The 17,827-nt window shown below is 47.6% G+C and overlaps 1 protein-coding gene across 1 annotated transcript in view; it reads left to right on the top strand.

The window, feature by feature from the left end:
- Positions 1-17,827, top strand: part of RANBP10 (RAN binding protein 10) — a 1,189,242-nt gene that overhangs the window by 237,016 nt on the left and 934,399 nt on the right. The gene's annotated exons all lie outside the window — the stretch shown is intronic.

The raw sequence follows: 17,827 nt of genomic DNA, 5'->3' as shown, positions 1-17,827 counted from the left end.
AAGTGAAATTGAAGAGGAGAATCTCAGGGAAGCAGGGTAATTGTAAAAAGTGAAGGTATTGTGGAGGTAAAGAAGGAGCTGAATGGTGGATTTAAACTGCAGGGGCGTAAAGTGCGAAGAAGGAAGACGGGCAGAACCGTAATCTAGATGATCATTGAGAAAATGTGCTTAGTTGCTTGAAATCTGAGAAAAGGAGGGATCTTATGGATATTGAAGAGGTCGTATCTGCAGGTTCAAGCGGTAGAAGAGATGTCGGAGAATGTTAAGGCTGTGTCAAAGGTAATGCACAGATTGCGGGCAGTTGGGGAGAATAAGATATGAGGGGGAGAGTGAAAAGAGGTAAGGAGGGTTGGTGAGCGGGGAGGACTGGGGAAAGACTAGGACCTTGGGTTTGGATGGGTTGAGGTGGAGGAACTGGGACAAAATCAGAGATTGCTCCTGAGGCTTACAGGAAGAGACCCTGGAATGGAGTGTCAAAGGAGGGGAATGGGAAGATATGGGCGGGGCAGGGAGGAGTCTGCATAAAAGTGGCATCAGCGATTAAAGGATTGAATGAGTGACGCAAGAGACATAGTATTGGTGCAAAATGGTAAAGTGCTGAAGACTGAGCTATGGGGAACAACATATAGAAGGGGTTGTTGGGATAAGGTATTACCCGCCCAGGAGACAGAGTAGGTGCTTGTAGAGAGGTAGGAGTGGAACCATCGTAGGACAGACAGTAAAGCTAAGAAAAGAGGGCTGACTTAAGAGTGGGTTGGTAGATGGTATCAACGACCACAGAAAGATTGAGGAAAGTATTGTGGTGAGGGAGCTGATGACCTGAAGAGCAGTGTTTGAGTGTCTAGGACAAAATCCAGACTGAGTAGCAGGTAGACCGAAGTAAAGATTGATATTTGAGAATTGACAACTCTTTCCCGAAGTTTGGAGAGGAAGGGCAGAAATGAGATTGGTTGGACTTTAAAATAGGGTGGAAGGATTCAGTGTTTAAGGATGGGGCTGATGGTTGCCTGTTTAAAAGGTGTAGAGAAGATGGATGTAGAAAGAGAGGCATTCAAAAGAGCAGTAAGGTGAGATAGGGTAGTAGGGTGAGCATCAGAAAGGAAAAGTAGTGTCCGATCGGTAAGAGGATGGTAGGAAAATGGGGATGAGACGGGGGCAGAGAAGGCTTGTTGATGGATGAGGGAGGCTAGGAAGATGGGTAGTTATGGCGAAACGGAGAGTGGAGACTTTAGAAGTGAAGTAGGCGGCAAAATCGTTTCTAGAGAACCTAGATGAGGTGGACTGATGAGGCAGAGAAAGTACTTCATGGAAATAACCAACAAGGGTGATGTGAAAGGGCACTCGTAGTTTTTTTTTTTAGCTTCAAGAGAGACATATGAGTGGAGTAGTAGATGGATGTACAAAGTAATCGTAAGTTGGAGATTTCATTCCCACAGCCTTTTGCTTTACATGAGAAGGAACAGAGGTTGAAGGGCAGAAAAGAGCCAATGCTGTGGGAAAGGGTTTACGAGATGGCAAAAAACGGTTAGTGGATGAAGGGAGGTCCAGGGTGGAGGCTGAATTACCATTCATAGTGAAAGTGGCTAGGTCAGGGGTGGTGGGTGAGACATCCATGGGAAGAAGAGTGGTCGGGATTGCAGAAGTTATTTCAAATGGGGAGAACCAGTGCAGGTCATGGTGGAAAAATGAAGTCGAAGAGTGAGAGAAACGGCAGTAAGTGAAAGCTAAGTGGAGAAAGAGAATGAAGTGATCAGATAAGTAGATGGAATGTGGGCATAACCAGCAGTTGGAAGGGATGGTGGAAAAGAGAAGATTGAGTAGAACCCCGAGATGTTGGAGGGAAGAGGAAATGGAGAGTAAGAGTGAAGGAGAGGAATTGCTGAGGAAGAAGCATAGGTGGAGGATAAATGGAGTTTGAGATCCCCAAAGAGGTAAGTCCTTCAAAACCCTGGGAGAAGAGCAAGGAGTCCAAATTGTCCTAGAAATTAGGAGGGCCTGGAAGAGCGAAAAATAGTGCGAAAGGCCAAAGAGTAAGGTTTAGAGAAGACCTAGAAATGATATTCGAAGGAAGAAAATGGTAAAGGAGGTAGGGGAGAGGAATGGGGGAGGGGGGCAGAGACCAGGAGGAATGGTAGAGAAATGGTCCCTTGATCTTCTGTGAGTTCAGCGTGGCCATGCTTGGGCCTAAATCTCATCTTGACAATGTCTGAAGTGTGCAAGAGAAGTCACTTCAGGACCTGTGAATCCTGTGCCTGAAGAATGTTTGTTTAGGATTGGCACATCAAGTGCCTGTACGGTCTACACTCAGACCACGATGAAGACTGACGCGAGATATGCCATGTATTCATGGCAAAGAACAAGCGGGATCGCTACTGCAGGTTGGTAGCTTGGATCAACCAGAAAGAGGCCTGTGACGTGGCCTGCGGGCGCAGCCATGCCCCTTCAAGGACTGGCAGGACGTTGGAGTGTGCTCCCTCTGAGAGAATAAGGTCATGATCCTTTGAGGATGCTCCTTCTGAAGGGATCCAAAGGAAGGCGAAACCATGCATTGCACCCATGAAGGTTGCCACTGCTGCAGGATCTGCTTCAGGAAGGGACTGCTTCCCTGTTGCCGGCACTGTAGACCGTAAGCCTACCAGCCAGTGAGTTATCTTATGTTTGGAAGGGGTTAAAGACTTCCTTGCAGAAGTCTTCTTCCAAGCACAAGTCTTCTGAGAGACCTGCGTGAGCCCCGTGACTGTTTCCACATTCACAACAACTGCGCCAAGGGTATCTTTGCCTCCATGGCCTCCATCTGCTATAACGACCATGACCTCATTGGCGACGCCGCCAGTTTTGGAAATGCACATCGCCTCCTTCCCGAAGGACTCTAGTAGGGTTAGGGAGTTGCTGCCTCCATCAGACTTTCTGCCGAGACCCTTGAGTGCGTTTCCCTAGGCGCCTGTGTGGTCTCCAAGGAAATCTTCTCACATCTATAGTAATTCGGAGGAAAAACTATCTGCCTGCGTATTTCTAGTTGAACCAGTTGGCGTGCGGGGGGCAAGGGCCCATGTCCCAGTAGGGATCTCGATGCCAGGAACCATACCAACTGTTTACCCCTCCAAGGAGTTTCAGCCCAAATCCATTCATGGCTGCACCCTTCGCACCTCAACCAGCACCCACGGATATGTCGCTAGACATCCTCACCACCATGCACACCTTGGTGGCAGAAATTCAACAGAGGCTTACTGCTGCTCCTATGCCAGAGTCCTCCAGGACTCTGACCAGGATACGTCCCAGGTCAAAGCATCAGCCGGTGCTGCTCAATAGGGCTTTAACTCCAGTGGAGGAAGAGGCACCACATATCGACGCCAGCACAGAGAAAGATAGCATAGCTACTCCTACAGATGAGTATGAAAATTAGATTATGTCCCTGCTGACGGGGAGCCTCTGAGTACCGACAAGCGTGCCAGGTCTTTGCCACCAGACTTGATTGGCTTCTTCCATGCCATGATCTCAAAGGTGTCCAAACCGTTTAGTCTGGTTCTGGAGTAGGAGGGGGTTTCACTTTCAGCGACGCAAGTCCTCGTCAAAGACAGACATGTCAGTTCCATTGCTCAACGACATCTGGGAGAAAGGTTTGGCCTTCATGAAGACGCAAAGTACCACACGCTCCAAGAGACGAGCTGGAGATGAAACACAGGTCCCTGTACTCGGCTCCCAGGTGGCTCTGGTCGCAGCCTTCTCCAGACTGTCAGCTGCCGCCAGGAAGTGCTCTTCTAATCCCTCATCCTCCTCCGTGGTGCTCCCAGTCCAGGGGAGCAAGAAGCTGGATGCTGTTGATAAACGCATCTACACAGCTGCTTCCACTGTGAAAGCTGCCAATGCCCTTGCCATAGCTATAGTACAAGCTCAGGCTGATATTGGATTTCCTGCCAGACAAGAAGGCAGAGCTGGCCTCTGGTCATGCCATTGTGGAGGCACTGGACATAGCGGACTTTGGGTTCCGCCAGATGGGTAATGGTGTGGCTTTTCAATGCCAGGGATGATGGCTGAAGGCCACAAACATCTGGGCAGATGTGCAGTCCAAGGTTGTGGGCATACATTTTGATGCAAACCACCTGTTTGGGAAGGCAGTGGATGAAACTCTTCAGGCCATCAAGATTGACCGAGACCGCCTACACTCGGGGGACCCTGCAGCTAAAAAAGGTCATCCTTTCGTTCCTCAAGAGGGAGGATGAAGAGTCTTCAGATCCTCCATGTGGTACACTACTCCCTATTGTCAGCCCTACTCTTCCACCATGTACGCAAAGTCCCAAATGTTCAGGATGGTCACGTTGCAGCACGTGCTTGACCAGCTGGAGGAATGTTATTTCTCACCTGGAGGACGCATACTTTCACACCCCCATTCATCCAAAACATCAGAAGGTCCTGCAGTTTGTTAAAGACCCTGCCCTTCAGCCTGAAGTCGACCCCAAGGGTGTTTATGAAGCGCTTGACCCCGGTGGCAGTGCATCTATGCAGCAACAGCATTCACTTTTTCCCTTACCTGGACGACTGGTTGCTTAGCTCACGCTCACGCACTGGCGACCCAGCACTTGGCTGAGACCATACGCCTCCTGACGGTTCTTGGATTCTCCATCAATTAGCTGAAGTCCTGCATGGTGCCATCACAGACCGCTCTTTTCCCAGGCACCAGCCTCAACACAGTTGCATAGCTGGTGACCCCCTCGGAGGAGAGGGTGAAAGCCATCCTAGAGGCAGTTCAGCGGCTGTCCCCAACGTCCATCGTGATGGTATGCTCCATCAAATCGCTGTTGGGCATGATGTCCTCCTGCATCCATTCCGTCCTCTTTTGCAGGCTACAGATGAGGCCCCTCGAGGAATTCCTGGACTGCAGGTAGCAGCAGGTCTCAGGCACTTGGACAGACAAGATTACTCTCACTGTGTTCTGGAAGGCTCGACAGTGTTGGGAGGTGTCTGCCTCTCACTCAAGGTGCTCCCTTTCAGGAACCCCCTCACCACCCACCGCATGTTCCAGGCCACGGTCACCATGGATGCCTCCCTAGAAGGTTGGTAACCCCACACAGGACAGCCTCGTGCAGACGAAGGACCTGCACATAAACGTCTTGGATCTCCGGGCAGTCTTCTGGGCCCTCAAGTCTTTCCAACTTCAGCTGTGGGGCAACGTTTTGCGGATCTTCACGAACACCACCACCATGTTATTGTTATACATCCGTAAGCAGGGCTAGATGTGCTTCAACCCCCCCCCCCCACACTCCTCTCTCTCCTTATGGTGCTGGGCCATTTTTCAGGGCAGGTTTCTTGTCCACTTCTGTCTGGCGGGCACCAAGAACACCATTGCAGACTTGCTCCGCAGGGAGTTGTGGCCCTGCCACGAGTGGGAACTTCATCGGGTGCAAGAATCCCATCTATTCAGCAAGTGGGGTCATCCCTTGATCGACCTCTTTGAGACAACGGACAACTCCAAGTGCCGGAGGTTTGCAAGCCGCTAGCCTCAGCTGAAGAGCCTAGGAGGGGTGGGGGATGCCTTCTTGTGAGACAGCCTCTCCCTATACGCCTTACCTCCAAATGTACTCCTGCTACGTGTGATGAGCACACTGACATTGCCCTTGCAGAGTTATCCTCATTGGGCTGGCGTGGCAGTTGGAGATCAGGTACCTGGACCTGCTCAATCTATCAGTGGCTCTGTACATCCGGCTATCTCCACTTCCTGATCTTCTCTCCAGAGAGCGTAGCAGTCTCACGGCCTGGCTCCCGCAGCCATAGTTTGGGCACTATTCCCTGCAGCTGGAGTGCATGAAGGTTCTGGCCAAGGTCAAGGCCAGAGCTTCCTCTACATTTTCGTGTTACAGCCACAAATGGAAGCACTTCATGTGGTGCAGGACTCACAAGATTCCACCTATAACTGTCCTGCAAATCCTTCGGTACCTGCTTTTGGTGGCTAAAGCTGGGCTATTTCATGCCTGACACGAGGTTCATTTGGCTGCCATATCCTGGTACACCCAGGGACCCGGCAAACCCTCCCTGTGGTTGCACATGCTCGTCGAGGAATTCCTCAAGTTTCTTTTCAGGACTTTGCCGTCGGTGAAGGCTCCTGCCCCCGGCTTGGGAGCTCAACAAAGCTCATGGGGCCTCTATTTCAACCAATAAATCAAGCCCCTCTGAAGTTACTCTCGTGGAAGACTTCTTTTCTGGTGGCCAGGCGAGTTGGGGAGATCAAGGCCCTTTTGTGGTACGCACAAAGGATTCTGAGAAGTTGTCAGCTATTCGTCAATGTTGGACCAGTGGGATGTTTAAGGCTTTCATTTCCAGGTGGCTCTTGGGCTGTATCATGCACTGTCATCATCTGGCCAACAGACCGATTCCTTGCCGAGAGCCCACTCCACTTGGCCCATCGCAGCGATGACCGCATTTCTCTGTTGTTCCCCGACTTGACATCTGCAGGGCTGCTATGTGGAGGTCCACCCCACCTTCACGAGGTTCTACTGCGTCAAAAGTCCAGGGAGGAGTTCCTGGTCGGCCAAGTGGTGCTATGCAACCTATTTGAGGTGAGTCTGTTCCAGGAGTAAGTGTATTGCTTCTGTTGAGCCTTGCCACCTCCCGTGGTTGTGTACATGTACTACTGTGTAATCGTATTCGTGAGCACGTGAATCCATGCAAGACCCTATGCTGGAGAAGGAACAAGTTACCTATGTAACTCCTGTTCTCCAACATGGGCCCTCCATCCGTCCCCTCTATGGCTCTTCTTGGTTCATACTGCAACTTTACATGCTCTACTAAATCTGAAGCTGGCCATCAGGGGTGGAGCTTACGAGGATGATTCTCATTAACTAGGGGCAGTATGACCCAAAGGACAATGATTGATCATAGAGGAGACCAGCAGTTTTCAGTCAAAAGCAAAACTGCTTTCTTTTTACTGAGCATTCCCAGCCTGAAAACGGGGAGTATTCATGAGCATGTGAGTCCATTCAAGACACATGCTGGAGAACAGGAGTTACAGGGGAGTAACTTGTTCCATCTTAGTCTTCGTAGAAGAGGAGCCACCACTCTGAGGGCCATGGGGTAGAGGCCCATGGCGACCTTTTCTGACCAAATCCTCTTCACCAGAGGCTTTCTTATTGAAGATGCTAGACATCTTCACCATTGCGGAGGTGGTTGACAACTTAGTGCGATCGGCTCCCCTCATGGCCTAAGGTACAGTATGACCTGACTGACATCTTGGATGAGGGTCAGAAGGAGACTGCTGCCTTTCAATCCAGCAGTAGAGCGGCCTGTGATGAAACTTGAGCCAGTGGAACGCAACCTGGCCAAGAAGCACAGGTCGGCCCATTCCACCCCTTATTTCTCTCTGCCCATACTTATCTGGAGAGATTTGTGATGCAGGCTGCTACGGCGAAAAGACCAACTCGTTTCCGTCATTGCCCACAGATAAGGAGTGCAAAATTTGGATGCATGGGGCAGGAAGGTTTTCAGGTCTTTGAGCCTGGGTCTCTGGTGCATGAATGCTTCTTGTTCCTTGGCCAAATGCTCCTTTGGCTTGTGGTCCATGATGGCCAAGGTGGCTGAGCATGTCCTTAAAGGGGAGATGCAGGGACTGCTTTAAGGCTCTTAAGGACGGCAAGGAAGGCTCTCAAAAAATGTTGGTCTTGCCTAGACGCAGCAAGCCAGGACGATGGCCACCAGCAGTCTTGTGCTGTAACTAAAGCATTATCAATAATTGAATTAAAAAAATATTTATATATCTTTGGGGTCCCTTGAAGAGCCCCTTAAACTCTCCTGTTTAAGGAGCTTACTGTGCATTGTATTAGTATCATTGCCTACATAAGATCCCTGATGTATTGGGTGAGAATCTGGAGCTCCCAAGAGTTTAGGAATTAGACTTGCCCTGAAAGTGATATTGGCTCATGAATGGGGTTGAGGGAGGGGGGGAAATCTAATAAGGCATAACGTTTTCACATTTTGACACCATAAGATCAACCACATGGAGTTTTGGGACACACCTGACTTGCTGAACACTGCATCCAACAATATAGTTAAAAAAGCAATATTTAAATGGAGGAACGAAAGAACTGACTTACTCGTGTGTAGGGTGAGTTGTCTGACTCGTTTATCAAGGTCTGGAACTTTGTCTCACTGGAGTGGGTCACCTATTCGATAGGAGGATACCAAACTAAATGGATGTATGTATTTCTACATGAGGAGTCCCACTGCTTGCAGAAACTGCATTTTGCAGGATTAATTGAATACTATGACTACAAGTTATCTTTCCTGGGTTGCTTACATGAATGGGTGGGGGAGGGAGGGTGGTATTGGGGTGGGGGTATTGGGGTCGGGGGTGGCGGCGGGAGGGGTGTTTCAGTTTTTAGTTCACAGGTTTTTCCAATTTTTGATTGTTACACTAAAATACCAATAAAAAGATGTAGAACTGACTGATATAGGCTTCTAGTTTACTGTGCACGTACTGGCAGAAAAAAACAGATGTAGGTTATGAAAATGATCTTGATTCTGTAAAGTGCATATTTGCGAGGTTGCTATACATAGTTAGGATTGGGATACTCGTGCTGGGCCGGAGGCAACACACACTGGATCCAGCAGCCACTGAAACTTCATTGCAATATTACAGTGGGATGAAATGCATTTTATGCAAATCTGTCAGTCTTCCCCAAGACTAAGAACGACGTATCTGAAACGGTTGTTCATTTCCGCTGCGGTGTGACCCACCTGTGAGGCGGCATGTGTTTTATGCAATAGAACTGACAAGAACCAGGTACAATTGGTAGCAAAAATCTTGCATATAGAACCTGGCTGATAAGGCAACAGTTACTGAACCTTGAGATGTAAAATTAAGCATTGACATTGCTCTTCGTTGGGTGTTAATCCTGCTGAACACAAGTTTATCAAGTCAGATTATGGAATAGCATCAGCTGGAAATGGGGAAACTAGCTTAGATTTAATCTCTAGCAATCTTACCATTTTCGCCATACTGATTATAAAATGCATGGATTGATTATTATGGTTATTTTTAGTAGTGAGCCCTTAGTGGAAAATAATATGGTAGTATTTTTGATGCTTGACTTGTACCTTTTTTATGCTCTATTTTTAACAATTGTGTTTTTATTGGAATCATTGAGGATGAAAAATATGTAGATGCTTACGGTATGTTTCTATGTCAATCATTTTGTTATTTGTATGGTTACCCATGTTTGTCAAAACCGTATATAAACAAATTATTACAAGTGTATCAGCGATGCTGTAGACAAGGCAGTCTTGGTACTGGAGCTCCAACCACAGGAGATCGAGACCCACTTCAACTACCAAAGGCCCTTGAAAGAAAGCTGTCAAAAGCCACTGAAGAATTGGGGATTGTGACAAATCCAGGGGTATTCTTCCATTTTCCCAATGGGGAAGCCACCCCCTTTAAAGCTAGTGTGGTGAGCCTGCTAAGCAAAACCCTTCCTAGGGTGGAAGCGGGACCTCACTGGGAGAGACTCCCCTCAAGGAGCCGAGGACTCCCTTTCCCATGGGCAACTTCCTATAACTAAAACCTTATCTGCATATCTGGTAATGCTAGCGACTGATGGATTCAGCTGTGGGAATCACAATAACACAACGCCTTTGGATGTTTGGCTCAAGACAATGCTGGTCTCTCCGTGGACTGGACAGCTAAACATAAACCTGCCCCTTTTTGGGCACGGAGCGAGAATAAAGGCGCATCAGCCTTGAATGGAGAAGTAATACGCAGAGGCGAGCCTCTGACATGAGCAGGGGAGAGCCACGCTGCACAGCGGAGCCGGCTGTTGCATGGATAGGCAAGAGAAGGAAAGATGTTGCTGATCTGGCAGTCAACGAGGCCAAGGCCGAGCAGAGCCGGCCTAATCTGGAGGCTTGCACATGCAGAGGACATGGTGGGCCAGTTGAAAAAGAAACTACGCCTAACCCAGAACACTATGAAGGAATGAATACTCCGCTTGCAACGAAGAAACCAAGAAGCGACCAGAGAGTGAAAGCATGAGATCAGGTTTACCCTAACCACATGAAAGGAGAGGAAGAGCCTGAGGAACCAGAATATTGTTATCGGCCAAACTGCTCTCAAACGGCTGTGAACCAAGAGTCCTATGTAAAGAGGGGTCACCAATACCCCTGGGAGTTGCGTGAGACATTGGCACACAGACACAAGGGGGCCAGAGGCCCGTCTGGTAAGGCAATTGAAAATATTCAAGGGGGACAAAGACAAGACGTGAACCAAATGGTGGAAAGGTATTAAGGAGGTATACCTCCAACAACTTGGTCATTTGATCTTTTCAGGAACTTGAGATTTTTTTTTTCTAAACTTGACTGTTGGAACTTTGACAGGATAAACAAGCACTGTTAAAACCAGAGAGCATGGTTTTCTACAAACTAGCATTGGATCTGAAACAAGGAGGGATTCCTGGACACCCTGAGAGATCCCGGCAGACCACTCTGAAGGCAGGACATTCTGCCTAGTTCTTCTTTTATGTTTTTTCTAAGTGGTACGGCCAGTTTAGAGGATAGGTTTGGACAGAGCACCATTTTTGCTATTTTAACTATTTCCATTTATAAAGCGTACAAACTGCCCTCGGGCATCGAGGTGCTGTTGCAGAAAATTCACTTAATACATATTTTATGTGCAGGTTGACAGATTAGGAACATACAGTACTCATGTTCTGAGGTTACAGGGGAACAGCGGAGCAAGTGAGGTCTACTTTAACAGTTTGGTTTTCAGAGCCTTTCTGAAGACCATGAGTTAAGTTTCTGATCTAAGTTTGAGTGGTAGTGAGTTCTAGGATTTTGGTGCTAATACTTTGAAGCTGGATCCACCTGATTTGGCTCTGTTAAGGCAGGAATTGTGAGTTGGTGCGAGTATGTCTTGTTTGGGTCCGAGTTTGGTGCATTCGTTCCACTAAGTAGGGGGGGGTTGCTGATTGTGACAGGCATCTGTGAGTGATTGTCTTGAATAGTATGCACTCTGACTGAGAGCCAGTGGGCCTTTTGTCTTGCATGAGAGATGTGCTGTCTCCTGGGGATACCGAGAGCTGCTCTAAGCGCATTGTTTTGTGCCATTTGTAATCTGCTAATGTTTTTGGCAGATGTCCCTAGTAGAAGGACATTAAAATAATCAGGTTTTGTGCCTATGGTAGTTCTGGCAATGTTGAGGCAGTTCTTGGCAGAGGTGTGGTTTTACTGCATTGATGATTTTAGTTGTAAGTGCTGATGAGGAGGAGATGTAGCTAGCATGTCTATCTATAGATAATGTTGAGTCTAAGTAAACTCCCAGAGATTTTACAGCGTCAGACTGTAATTACGGTGGTCTCTATTTTAAAATTACAGCAGTTGCTGTCTAGTTTTTTTTAGGGTTTCTTTGGGGCCAACCAGTAAGATTTCTATTTTGTCCCCATTGAGTTGGAGGCAGTTTGCTGCCATCCAGGCCTGGATGATGGCATATGTGTTTTGTAGGGTTTTTAAGTCATGCTGGTAGTCACCCGTTAGTGGGAGAAGAATGTGTGTATCATCGGCATAATTGGTGAACGTTATGCCAAATTCTTCTAGATCATTAAATAGTGGTACAGTGAATAGGTTATACAGCGTAGGAGAGGTGCATGATCCTTGTGGTACCCCACAACCAATGGGGGGGGAAGGAGCGGCTGATGCCTGGTCTGAGAAGACCCTGATGGCTCGACCCTCTAGGAAGGAGGTTATCCAGGTGGTGGCCTCACGGGAGAAGTGGGCAAGTCTGTGAGGTGTTTCCCTAGGATCTTGTGGTCAACCAAGTCAAACTATTGACTAGCAACTTAGTATAGTTTGTTAGGAAGGGAACTCCCCTTTTAGCAATTTGGCTGGACAAGTGTTTTCTTTTAAGTTAAATAAAATCATTTGACGTGTCCTCCGGTCCAAGTCCTTTTGGCTTGCCACAGAATGCATGAAGTCACGGTTTGGGGGCCAGGGAAGGGGCTTGCAGGCACAGCCCCTACACACAAAGTATCTTAACTAGGGGTGTACCGAACTTCGGCTTAGAGTAAGTATTCGGCTGAATTCTGGCTGAAAAAATAGTTTTTTTTTTGTTGAATTCTTCTTTTTTTAAAAACAGGTTGTTTTCTCCTCCCCCTCGCCCCTTTCCACCCTCAACTCCCCCTCCCCCTCACGGGCCTACCACACGCCCTAAACTCTCTCAATCCAATTCTCCAGGCGTTTGACTCTCCGTCTCCCAAAGGACCATCTTCCTCCGGGCCTACCCGGTTTGATCTGGATAGTATTGATACTATTTATTTCCAAGCACTTCACGTGTACGCTTCTTCCTCTCCCATCTATTTGCTGCCTCATTCCACACTGTTTCGGCATTTGGCCATTTTTGGAGGTCATGCCACCAAGCATCCGCACTCGAACTTCTGCATGCTTTCCAACCCATTGCTATCGTACGTTTGCCAAGCATATATGCCAGGTCTTTGAGTTTACTAACGTGTTTAAATTTTGCGCGGCCTGGGGAACCCCCCCAAACATGCAGGCCCACAGGGAATGTATGGCAATGTTTATTTCTTTCTCTTCCAAGAGGTGGGCCACCTCCCTCCAGAATCTCTTTATTTCAGGGCATGCCCAGAACATGTGTCCATTCCCTGCGTTCTCTTCTCCGCATTTTGGACATAGCTGTGTTCCAGCGTTTTTAAACTTGGCAATCTTTCTTAGGGGTCAGATATGCTCTGTGTGATATATAACTCAATCTGTTGCAACCTCACGTTTCTTGATACTTTTTTGTGGTACCCCTGTGCTTTAACCCATCTCCAATTGCTTCTCCCACCTCCTCCTCCCAATCCCGTCTGGATCACCTCCTTCCCCACTTTGGACATCAGCAGCTCGTATATCCGGGAGACCTCATGGCCCTCTTCTGATGCATCATAGTGTTTCTACGGCAGCCTTAGGCTGTTGGGTCAGTACTGCTTTGGGCCATGTACCTCTTAACTTCATCAACCTAGCGTATGTAATGTATTGACCCTGATTTAGTCCCGAGTCTTCCACCAATGTATTAAACTGTATTGCATTCCCCTCCTGCCAGACATCCCCAAGGTCGCTAGCAGTGCGGTTCCCATTGCCTCCTTATGCTCCCTCTCGTTTGCCTATCTACCCCTTTCAGTGCCACTAGCAGCATCTGTGGGGAGCACGGGTGCGGGTTGCCCAGCAGTTGACGGGCTCTCGCCACATCTTCCCACCTAGGTCCAGCAATCTCATCCCTTTTCCCCGCTGCACTTCCTGACGCCCATATCCACTTGTTTAGGAAATAGGGGGGTCCATTCGGCTCTCAACAATTTAGACTCTGATGTAGGATCATTTGATACCCACCTCGTTACATATTGTAATTGACTAGCCACATAATATACTTAGAAATTGGGCAGTCTGATGCCTCCTTGTTCATACAGGGTTTGAAGCTTCCATAGCACTATTCAATTCCTAGAATTGTCATCGGAACCCTCTACACATACTCTTTACTTTAGCAAAGAAACCTTTAGGTGTCATATACGGTACGTTCCCAAAGTAGTGGAACAGCCTAGGCAGCACTACCATCTTTAGCAGTGCTACTCTTCCCATCATGGTTGGAGGTAGCTTGGCCCAAAATGCCATGCTTTTTTCAATTTTAGACACTGCCTTCTCTGTCTTCTGTTTGTGTTCCACTTCGACATTGTGATATATATCAACTCCCAGATATCTAAACATCCTAGTGTCCCACTTTATCCGTAGTACTGGCAGTTTCTTTTGTGGCATTCTTACAGATCTGCCTAGGGGAAATATGCTTGACTTTTTCAGGTTAACCGTTATGCCCGACAGCATTGCATACCGCTCCATAACCTCCAGATGTATTCTAGGTTCTCCTCTGGGTACTTCAGGTATAGCAGCAGATCATCTGCGTACATGGATATCGAGTGTTGCCCACCCTTAGTGCTAATTCCTACCTCTCCGTATTGTTGCCTTAAGTACGCCGCTAAGGGCTCAATGCCAAAATAAAAAGCATCAGGGACCATGGACATCCCTGCCTCGTGTCTCTTCCCAGTTGCCCTTGCTCTGATGTGGTCGCCCCCTTTCTAACTCGTGCCATTGGTTTGCTATATAGTAATTGGACCCACTTGGGTAAACGGGCCCAATGCCATACTCCCTCAAAACAGCCTGTAGCCATGGGCACTTGACCAAGCCAAAGGCTTTCACTGCAACCAGTGAAACTATTGCTATCGCTTGAGAGCTTTCTTCTGTCCTCTCTACGATGTGATGGAGTCTTCTAAGGTTGTCGGCTATATTCCTACGTGGGACGTACCCCATCTGGTCCGGATGTATGAGTTTATTTATGATTGGTCTTAGCCTATTTGCCATCACTGTATTTTACTATCATGATTGAGCATAGAGAGCGGTCTGTATGACCCACAATCCGTGCTCGGTTTATTGGGTTTAAGGAGCGGAATGATGTTCGCCTCCCTGAGGGACTCCGGCAAAGTGCCTGCATCGAATGCTTCATTCAGCATTGCCAGCAGCTGGGGGACTTAAGTCCGAACTATATGCATTGTAAAACTCGCTTGTGAGGCCATCTGCCCCTGGGGCCTTGTTGGTAGGTAAGAGCTTAATCACATGTTCTGGCTCTTCTATCGTAATTGGAGCCTCCAAGTGTTCTCTTTCTGCTGCTTCGAGTTTGGGAAGAGTAATCTCTGTTAATGCTTCATGTATATCTATCTCCTCCCTCTCCGTATCTTCTGCGTAAAGATTTCTGATAATCAAGAAAAAAATCATGTACCCCCTCCTATGTATCCCGTATCTGGCCATCCACCCCTTGTACTGCTCTCATGGGTTGTCTGGGGTGTTCACTTTTGTACAACCAGGCCAGAAGTCTACCTGGCTTGTCTCCTTCTGCATGCTGCCTTCACCGCGTATTTTTTATAGTTTAAATTACATAGCCTCTCCCAGTGATCCCTACATTCCTGCTGTAGTTGGCGTATAGTCTCAGCTTCTCTAGGGGATCCCGCCCCCTCCCGCATGTTAGATTCTAATCTCCTCTCCGCAGCCTGCAATTGCCTATATTATGCCACCTTGTAATCCTTTCGATTTTGATATTGCTGCTCCCCTCAACACCACCTTAAATGCCTACCAGTGTGTCCCGGCTGATTCCGCGCTGCCAGTGTTATGTTAAAAATATTCTTTTATTTCCATTCTCAGGTATTCCCTGAACACTATCTTTCAGTGCTTCGGTCCTCAGCTTCCACGTCGGAATCCTCGTTCTAGGAGGAGAGTTCTGCCATATTACGATCAGTGGTGCATGGTCCGAAAGGACCATGGCCTTGAATTCCGCCCGCATCATTTTCTCTGTTAATTCTGATCCAACAAATATATAATCTAACCTGGTGTACACGTTTTGCGGAGTGGAGTAATGCAAGTACTCCATATCCTGTGGGTGGTGCATTCTCCATACATTTACTAACTGAAAATCCTGTAGTGGGGTGCACAATGCTTTCACCACTGAGGTGGGCCTCTCATCCTTATCATCCGATCTGTCTAGTTTTGGGTCCAGGATTTAAATAAAGCCCCTCCCACCCCCCCTCCAAATGACTGCCCCATCCATGTATGGGCCAACCTTGGAATATACATTTTTGAAATAAACAGCGGTGTCTTGATTTGGAGCATAAAAGTTAATGATGCTGACTTCCTCATCTTCCACCATCCCTCTTAACACCATCCTTCCGTCTGTACCTATGGTGGACTGTAACAACTTAAATGGGACATGTGGCGCTATCCATGTTATAACCCCTCTGGCGTATGCAGAGTATGCGGCTCCTAGAGTAGTCCATTTCTTAGCTACCACCTCTTGCGCCCCTTTCGTCAGATGAGTTTCCTGCAATAGAGCAAATCTATTTTCTGTCTCCGCAGGTACATCATGACCATATTACGCTTAATATAATTGTTTAGCCCCCTGACGTTCCAGGTCACTATCCTCCGGTCTCCCATCCGATACCTACTCTGCCCGTCTCCGTTCCCACCCTCCTTGTCTTAACTTGTGGTTGTAGGCCCGCTCCTCTTTAACACCCCAAGTGTCCCCCTCTTCCCCACTCCTATACCCCAACTCCCCTTCCTCCACCCCCATCAACTTTCACCCAACGCATCCTTGAATCTCAGGTTCCCCCCCTTAACTTTCCAAACTCCCCCTCACCCTCCTTTTCTCCTCCCCTTGTAACTCCCCAACTCCCTCTGCCCAAACTGATGCCCAGCTCCACCTTTGGCTCTCAGGCTACCCCGCATCTAGCCCTTCCTCGGTCCTCTCCGATACTCGGACTCTGTAGGGGGATACCGCCCTACTGATATCCTAACTAAATTAACTAGTGGGGGTGGGAACATATACCAACTGTGTCTCCCGCATTAACCTTTCTGTTTACCACTCTCCAGCACATCTTGAGGCCTTTTGGCTCACCTTTACTTTAAATCACCCTTTAATGCATTCTATATTCCAGTCCAAGGTCAATGTCATTGCCATATGACATCCTCCACTTGTCACACTCAAGTACCTCCCTTAAAAAAAAAAAACCCACATTCATTTATCCGGTCTGCTCTCCATCTGATCTTGCTGGGCAGTTTCGCGCGTCAAACCATGCCGTTGCTTCCTCTGGAGTCTCGAAGAAGAGCGCCTTGTTTCAGTTTCAGTTTCGCAGGGTATAGTAACATGTATTTGTATCCCAGCTCGCGTAGCCTCCTCTTGATTGGCACATAGCTCAGCCACTGTCTCTGTACCATAAGGGTGTAGTCGGGTACGCTGTGATGGCCGCGGATACCCTGCTGATGGTCCCACCTTTGCCAAAGTGCTCCAGTATCTTCTACCTGTCTTTATAGTTCAATATCTTGTCGATGAGCGGCCGGGGAGGTTCTCCTGGCGGCGGTCTTCCGGTCACGGCCCTGTGTGCCCTCTCTACAGCAAATCCCTGTGAGTGCACCCCCGTCTCCAGCCAAATAGTTTCTTGATATTTGGCTCTTGCAGAATACTTTGTCTTCTCATTTGAATGCAATTCAACATCTCATAGAGACAGAAATGTAGTAAAGATTACAAAATAAAAATGGAATGAAGCAATGGTGCTCATTTTTTTTGTTGTAATCCTGTTAAGTACAAAAGGGAGTCTTCATAGAAAAGCATAATCCATTTATACCTCACATTTACACTTTGGGCCTTTTTTATTTAATTTAAAGGCACAAAAGTGGCACGAAGCAGAAATTGTATTTCTGCCGTACTTTCCTTCTCTGCATTCATATACTACATAGTTTAAAACCAGCATGTATTTTCATGCTGGCATTTTACTAATGTATTTCTTTTAAATGTAACTGCATGCAGCCCCTGTCAAAAGCAGGCTGATTCCATAGCAATCCATTCTGAATGCTTTCTGTAATTGTAATATGTGGGAAGCATTTACAAGTTTCACAAGGAGAGAAAAGAGTAAAGGCGATTGTGCCTGTTATTACTTTCATTTAAGATTCCATTTTGGTTAGCATGTACAACTGCATGCAAGCGACCCACTAGCGCATAAGTGCTTCAGTTATTGGCTCCCTGCACCCAATTTACCCTTTATCTGACAGATTGCCGATAAAATGTAAAGTGCATTATGTATGTATTGGAGTGAATGAGAAGCAAGTATTATCTTTTTTTCTAATGGGAATGTCTATGGAGAAACTAAGAATTCACAACAGTAAGTCTCAGATAGTCGGTTATGCCAGGCTGAGTGATGTGCCCACGCCTAAGAAGTGTCTTGCCGGAACTTCATGTTGGCAAATCTATCCAATTTCCCTGGGGGCCAGTCTG

The sequence above is a fragment of the Ambystoma mexicanum genome, chromosome 1p (assembly GCF_040938575.1).
Source record: "Ambystoma mexicanum isolate Mex_15411 chromosome 1p, UKY_AmexF1_1, whole genome shotgun sequence".
NCBI lineage: Eukaryota > Metazoa > Chordata > Amphibia > Caudata > Ambystomatidae > Ambystoma > Ambystoma mexicanum.
This window is presented reverse-complemented; position numbering and strand designations above follow the sequence as displayed.